This window comes from Bison bison, unplaced genomic scaffold (genome assembly GCF_000754665.1).
Source record: "Bison bison bison isolate TAMUID 2011002044 unplaced genomic scaffold, Bison_UMD1.0 scf7180017848327, whole genome shotgun sequence".
Taxonomy (NCBI): Eukaryota; Metazoa; Chordata; class Mammalia; order Artiodactyla; family Bovidae; genus Bison; species Bison bison.
Window position 1 is genome coordinate 18,905 of NW_011478900.1, and position 7,817 is coordinate 26,721.

A 7,817-nucleotide genomic window follows, 5' to 3' on the forward strand; every position below is an offset into this window, starting at 1 on the left:
ACTCCAGTGTTCTTGCCTGGAGAATCCCAGGGACGGGGGAGCCTGGTGGCTGCCGTCTGTGGGGTCACACAGAGTCGGACATGACTGAAGTGATTTAGCAGTAGCGGAAGAGTGTTGAGCACACAGTACTTACGCAAAATATGTCAGCTGTCATCATCGTTATCCTAATTGTCCATAGTTTATACTTTTATGAGTACATATGTATTAGTGTTATAATCAGAAAAGATAATAAATTTTTTAAAAGATGATTCACATGGGGGAGGAGGGAACTGGATTGAATCTCAGATGGTAAAGAATCTGCTTGCAAGGCAATAGATCCAGATTCAGTCCCTGGGTTGGGAAGATCCCCTGGAGAAGGAAATGACAACCCACTTTAGTATTCTTGCCTGGAGAATGCCATGGACAGAGGAGCCTGGTGGGCTATAGTCTATAGGTTTGTAAAGAGTTGGACTTGACTGAATGACTAACACTTTCATGCTACATATAATAAGTCAGTTCCCCTTAACCCAGAAAGTTTAGTGGCCAGATCTTTTTAATGCCAAATTTTCAGACTATTCTAAACAAGAATTCACTTAGCATTTATGGATTAAGTCTGACACTACATTTCTTGGTGTCAATCCAGGCTGTAAAAATTAAACATTATTAAGTCTGGCAAATAATAAGAGCTCTAAATTTGCTGCAGGTGTAACAGAAGGCAATTAAAGAATCATATTGACAGTTTGTCCCACGGCTCTTGGTACGTAAGGAATTGTTTTTGTTTGGAACAAAGACACTTAGGTAAATGTTTGGGTAAATGGTGAGTGTCCGTTGGAAGCTCGGGTAAATGGTGGGTATCCATTGGATCAGTACTTTATAGAACAAAGGAATTTGGTGCTCTTCAGTGTAGAGGAAAGATGGGAGAGGGGAAAAGTTGAGGGCAGGAGAAGAGAAGAGGGAAAGAGAGTGAAGGGAAGAGTGAGGGAGGTGAAGAGAAATGAGGGAAGTGGAGGGAAGAGGTAGGAGGAAGAGGCTGGATGGAGGGTTGGTGGAAGCGCGTCTCACGGGACCTCACAAAAGCTGTTCTGGGCAGTCAGTGACAGGGTGGACCCCAGTGATTCTGTAAAGACTGTGTACTTTGTGAAGAATGATGAAAAGGATAGGTTCCACCTCTGTGTGATGCTGGTTGGACAGAGAGGGCACGTGTAGATGCAGGATTTGGGGGGAGGGCGCTGGGGGTATGAGAGCACATGAATTTCCAGAAACTCATAGAAATCTTGAATAACCCTGGGCCATGAAACTTGGGCTCAAGGCAATCTAGATCTCAAGGGACAAGGGAGCAGGTAGCAGCAGCCAGATTACATAAAAGCATGTGTGTGTGTGTGTGTGTGTGTGTGTGTGTGTTGTGTGTGTGTGTGTGTGTGTGTGTTTGAGAGAGAGAGAGAGAGACAGAGCACGAGTCCCTGAAAGTGCGAGCTAGAGAGGGAGAGAAATTCACAAATGAGAAGAGAGTCGGGGAATGGAGAGAGAAAACAGTTGCACTTATGAAAAATCCAACTACAGTTATATCTGAAACCCTGTAGTGGTCACATTACATGCAAATATAGCCTCTCTTCCGGTTTCCTTCCTGCTTCCGATTAGCAGCTGAATGTGTTGCCCAATATTCCAGACCAGCAGATATCGCTCAAATCTTGGGAAACTCAGTGCTTTTGGGGGAAGTCCTTTCCATTTAGAAAAACACTTGTGGTTACTAAGTTCTTTGTATTAAGCTGACATTTTCATTCATTCATTCATTTAACAAATACATATGAAGTGTGTTCTGTGTGCCAAGCATTGAGGGAGCAGACGAGCTGCGGGACAGTGCCCAGCAGAAGTGGCAGCAATAGCAGGAGCCAGGACCCCTGGCATGGTCAGAAGCCTCAAGGCGGCAATACCAGAGCCATGCCAGCTACTGACGGGATCTTTGTTGGCTCGTGGGAAGAGGGAAGCCACCCAGAAGCTGCCCAGGGGAAGGGATTTGCATGGGTCTAGAATTCCAGCAACTACAGTAACTGGAGGTTGCCCTGATCTCATCCCACTTCCCAGAAACTATACAGCCCTCATATTCCATCCTATGTTGGGATAATCAGGTTAACACAGGCTACACTATACACCACAGCTCTGCAATTCTATTCTTGAGCTATTTTATGCCCCAAGTGGGTCATTTACACTACAAGTCTCACTTGCTGAGAGCTGAAGATCTAAGACTATTTTGATTTTATAGGTATCAATCCTAGATTTCTGCTGTTTATAAAAATGATGGGTAGTATTTTCATCCAATCTATTCTTCACTATATTCACTGTAATATTGCCAAGGAAAAATTTGAGATCAGGCTCCAAGATATCATCAAAATCTGCAGGGAGGGAAAAAAGTCTGTTTGACAAACATTAAGTTGGACTGAACATCAGATACAAATCAACACCACATATACCCTCATCCAGCCAGATGCTGTTCATTTGCCACAGAGATATAGACTCAGACAACTGCTACCAGTCAGAGCTTATCAAAACAGGAAGTGGGCGTGCCGGGCCCAGATCTTTGCTTGTGATCGAAGACTCTCTCATGGTGAGCACTCCTTCATTTTCTTAAAGCTTACACACCACTCTGACAAATTCATAATAGAATTTTGCTTAAGATGGCTATTACATTTATTTACTCTGTCAACTGTCTCAGAAGTCCCTTCCTTCCCTTTTCTGAAAATTAGAAATCTTAGCTCATTTCCAGTTCTTCCACTATTTTGTGATTTTCAAAAATAATTATATCAATAGTTAAGTGATATGTTCTGCAAGTTTTTTAAGGTCATGTGTCTGAAACAAGAAACAAGAATTATTCAGTGTGGCTACTTGCTTTCTATAGCCTCCTCATTATGTTGACCTCTGTTTTCTTCTTACTATTGTTTAGACCATCTTATTCCCTCCTCCCTCCATGGGATTCAGACTGGGAGAAATATTCACCAAGTAGCTGCTGACAGAGAATGGCACCAAAAGCCAAAGCGTAAACTTGACTGTCCGATTTAGATGAGTGCAGTGAGGGGCTGTGAGATGCAGGCAAGCTAATTAATATCCATCAGGAGAGACAGAGTCTAACGCAGAGCAAATAGAGGGTCACAGTTGGGGTTCAGAAGCAAGTCAGGCCTGGAATTGCCTGGCAGTCCAGTGGTCAGGATCTGGCATTTTCACTGCTGTGGGCCTGACTTCAATTCCTGGTAGGGGAAGTAAGATTCTGCAAGCCGTGGGGCTTTGCCAAAACAAAAAAAAGCAGGCCAGGACCAAGCAAGTATGGCGTAAAGTTGTAGGGTCAAATTTAGTGGGCACTAACCACGTGGACTCCTGAGCACTTGAAATGTGGCTAGCACCACTGAGGAACTGGATTGTTAATTTCAGTTTAATTTAAACTCATTTATTTTAGAATTTAAAAACTGAACCAAAGTAAAAATGTTCTCATTAAGTACAACCCCATTGTTCTGAGAGGACTATGTTTCACTTTACAAATCATGTACGATGTTTTTGTGATGCTAGAGTGTGCCTCATGGGCCTGTGTTTACACATCAGCAATCTATTTGGTATAAACAAAATTATTTAAGTTATTTTTCCTACACAATGATGTAACAATGCAACAAGTTTATTGGATGTTTATGCAGAAAACACAAGTTACAGTGATACTTATGAAAATAGTAATCAAATGGAAATACTTATAATTTTAATTAAAGCAATTATGCTTTTGTTCTTATTCAAAAGTTAAGTATAAACACAATTTTAAGTTTAAAATTAGGGCATACTAGTGATGTAGAATCAAATGGAGATGGAGAAACCAGTCACACAAACAAAGCAATAAAGGAAAAAAAAATTTGAGAGAAGATGGGTCCCAAATTTCACAAAGCATGGTAATTGCAGATTTGGGCGTTAAACAAAATGAAAGAGCTGTTTGCTTGATGGGTAAGTTTTCTTTAAGATGATGAAGCAGACAATATTACAGACATTAGCAGAAAAAACATGGTGCATTTGATAAGTTTCCTCTAACAGTCAAAAAATTTTGAAAAGAATAGACTAAATTAGTTATCAGAAATCAGAAATGAATATCCAACAAAATTTTTAAAAATTATATTTAATGTGAGCTTATAACTTTAGCTAGCTGTTAAATGACTTAGACTCTTGCACAAAAAAAGAAACTAATTTTTTAGATGGCAACATGGTAAAAGAAATCCATTTAAGTTATGGAAAAATATTATAAAATTGCTAGGAAAAGAGTAAAAAAAAAATCACATTTTACAAAAAACAAGATATCTTCAATAAAGCCACCAAACAATCATCTGTAAGGTACAAGCCCTTTTCAAGAATATCAAAGATCAATTGATTCAGAATTGGAAAGACTGAAAGGACTTTCTTTAACACATTTCAAGTGTTTAGGATGAGTCATGCCTAATTAATACTTTGGTTATGTTTAGTCTCAGAGGACTTCCAAACTCATGAAGAAGTGCTGTCAACTCATAGTCTAAAAAGTCAAACTCATGGCATAGATATATTTGAACTTTTTATGACTGTCAAAGAATTTCAACTAAATATGAAAAAAATTGGTTTCTATATGATACAGGTGCTTCAGCTGTTACACCAAAAATCTGGATTTATAAGAATTTTAAAAGAATAGACTGATGAGAGTCCTTTTGGACTACAAGGAGATCAAACCAGTCAATCCCCAAGAAAATAAAACCAGAATATTCATTGGAAGGACTGATGCTGATGTTCCAATACTTTGGCCACCTGATGTGAAGAGCAGACTCATTGGAAAAGACCCTGATGCTGGGAAAGATTGAAGGCAAGAGGAGAAGGAGGCGATAGAGGATGAGATGGTTGGGTGGCATCACTGACTCAATGGACATGAGTTTGAGCAAACTCAGGGAGATAGTAAAGGACATAGAAGCCTGGTGTGCTGCAGTTCAATGGCACCCCACTCCAGTACTCTTGCTTGGAAAATCCTATGGCCGGAGGAGCCTGGTAGGCTACAGTCCATGGGGTCGCTAAGAGTCGGACACGACTGAGCGACTTCACTTTCACTTTTCACTTTCATGCATTGGAGAAGGAAATGGCAACCCACTCCAGTGTTCTTGCCTGGAGAATCCCAGGGACAGGGGAGCCTTGTGGGCTGCCTTCTATGGGGTTGCACAGAGTCAGACACGACTGAAGAGACTTAGCATAGCAGTGCTGCAGTTCATGGGGTTGCAAAGAGTCAGACATAACTTAGCGACTGAACAACAACATGACTCCAATTCAAGATTTTCTTGAAACAAAAGAATATTTGCCAAATTTTCAGTAATGGAAGACAAAACTTGGCAGTTATGTTTTATGTTTTCTCAGTCATATCACACTGCATATGAACAAGCAGACCTTGAAGCTCCAAGGAACAGAACAGCTTATTTGTAACCTAGATCTATAGATATGAGAATTAATGTTGATATTGAAATTTTTCGTAATACTAGTCAATAATGATTTTATACATTTTTCTAATATGAATTCATATGCAGAATATTTTAATTATAACTGAAAGTGTTATGTAAATTGGCTGATAGAAATTCAAAAATTGAAAACACTTGGTTGCTAATGTTAAATTTAGAGTTTCTTTCCTTCCTTCCCCTCCGACTTTGTTGAGATATAATTAACATATAACATTGTGTGAGTTTAATGTGTACACTGTGATTACCACGATAAGGTTAGTTAACACATCTATCACTTGACATAAATAACTTTTTTTGAGGGATTGTTGTTGAGAACATTGAAGAGCCCATCTCTTAGCAACTTTCAAGTATACAATACAGTATTACTGATGAGAGTCACCACACATCAGATCCTCAGAACTTGTTCATTTTATAACTGGAGGTTTGTACAGTTTGGCCAACAGAGTTGCTTTCAATTTATGCAATTCTCCTTTGAATTTGAAGTTAACATTAATTGTCTTGTTAGTGAATTTACTAAAGTTTGACATAATTTTGAAATTGATATGCTTTTAAGGATGCTGAACCTTACAGTTTGTTTTATTGCATAATGTTTGCATAAGAAAAAGTATTGAAAACTCTAAGATATCCTACAACCATCAATCAGCTAATTATTAATTCTATACTAAAGCTAGGCAGACATATAATCTTAAATTTAAAAGCTAGTTTCAAAAAAAAGTAGACAAAAATTTAACATGATGCACTTTTCAATATGGCTATATTTGTAGTTTCATGTTGTTAATAAGTGTTTCAAATGTACTGCTGGAAAGTTGCTTTTTATACTGTGAATATTGCTAGGGTAATATCAGATTATAAGCTGTAAAAACTAATTATTTTTATGGAATGATGAAGCTAACATTGTGATAATCAGTTTTCAATTCACATGCAAATTAAGTTGATGTAATAGTAATAATCTAAATAAGCTTCTTATAACCAAGAAAATTCTACTGAATTCAAGTTATACATGTTGCATGATCAGATCTCCAAGTAGGACTGAATAGTGGCACCTGGAACCATTCAGGCTGGTGTTAAGAACCTGTGCTCACAGCCGACACTTTCTTAGTAACCATGTCTTTTGAGCACACCGTGCTTGAAAACTTACAGGTCAGCATGCAGCTCTTTCCTGTTGTCTGACCATATAAACCAAACATCTCTCATAACCTCTCTTCATCGATGGCTTCAGGTCTGTTGATCTTAGTCCCAAGAATCAGTATAAATGCATTAGAAGTGGTTTCGACTGTCATTAGCAAATCGAGTTCTTCTTTTGATTCTAACAGCCTTTCATGATCTGCACAATCCACCAGAAGTGTAACGCCGTTGATAGCAGGAAGATAGTTTTTCCATACTCTTTGAGCTTGAACAGTCACCCACCTTAAAAGTTGCAAAGGTTATACCAGCAGTGGTTAGTTCTTTTGAAGGGAGATGTAACATTAGGGACATGTGTCCATGTCTGTCATCTTTTAGCATAAGCAGTAATGTTGTTTTTCTCATGTTGTCCAATCCAAAAAATACCAATTTGCCAGTTTTCTTTTATAAGCCTAAAAACTGTAGCACTCTGCTAAAATCACTGTATATCCAATCAAAGATGAAGGATCTGTCCATATTTTAGCATCTGAGACTGAAGAGAATGCTATTCCTTGCTTGGCACTGGCCCTGTACCCTCTGAGACTGGACTGCAAAGTGATGGCTACTTGATGAGCTTTGCTTAAAAGTCAAATAGTTCTTCTTGGAAAAGAGGAACAAGTTTTGTCAATGTACATGCAAATACTGAAAGAAAAGAACTTTCCATATTCAATTTAGTTCCTTGAAAATGTTTAAGTATGCCTTTCACTGTAAAAAATATGGCTACTAGGAAATTTTCAATTATATATACGGCTCAGATTATACTTTCATTGGACAGCATGAGTCTAAGGATCTTGTCATGATCAATGCTGAAGTGTCAGGAGCTCACCTTTTCACACATACGGGGGAGTGTGCAGCTACTTCAAAGGACCAGAGGCAGAGTAGACAATTTTATTCGTTTCCAGTTTTGTTGGATTGTCATCTCAAAAGTGGGGTGCAGTATTGTGCTGATACATTATTAACAATTGGTTCTTGGGGTAAAAAAAAAATCCCTGCTTTCTACCATTATCTAGTTTCCATAGTACAAATGTTTCCATCAAGGCCCATTTCAAGCTACCAACTGGACATCACTGGGAGTCTGGAAGAAGGACTGATAAATTGGCTCTGGCCAGCAGGTTGCAGCCAGCTTCAGTCCACCACTAGCTGGGACTATCTATTATTCATCATTGCTTCTGCAGTAGCTTTCGTAATCAA

At 38.8% G+C, this 7,817-nt stretch overlaps 1 pseudogene; it reads right to left on the reverse strand.

Moving 5' to 3' along the window:
• Positions 1-6,500: 6,500 nt before the first annotated feature.
• On the reverse strand, positions 6,501-7,103 carry LOC104992209 (annotated as a pseudogene).
• Between the last annotated feature and the right edge of the window lie 714 nt (positions 7,104-7,817).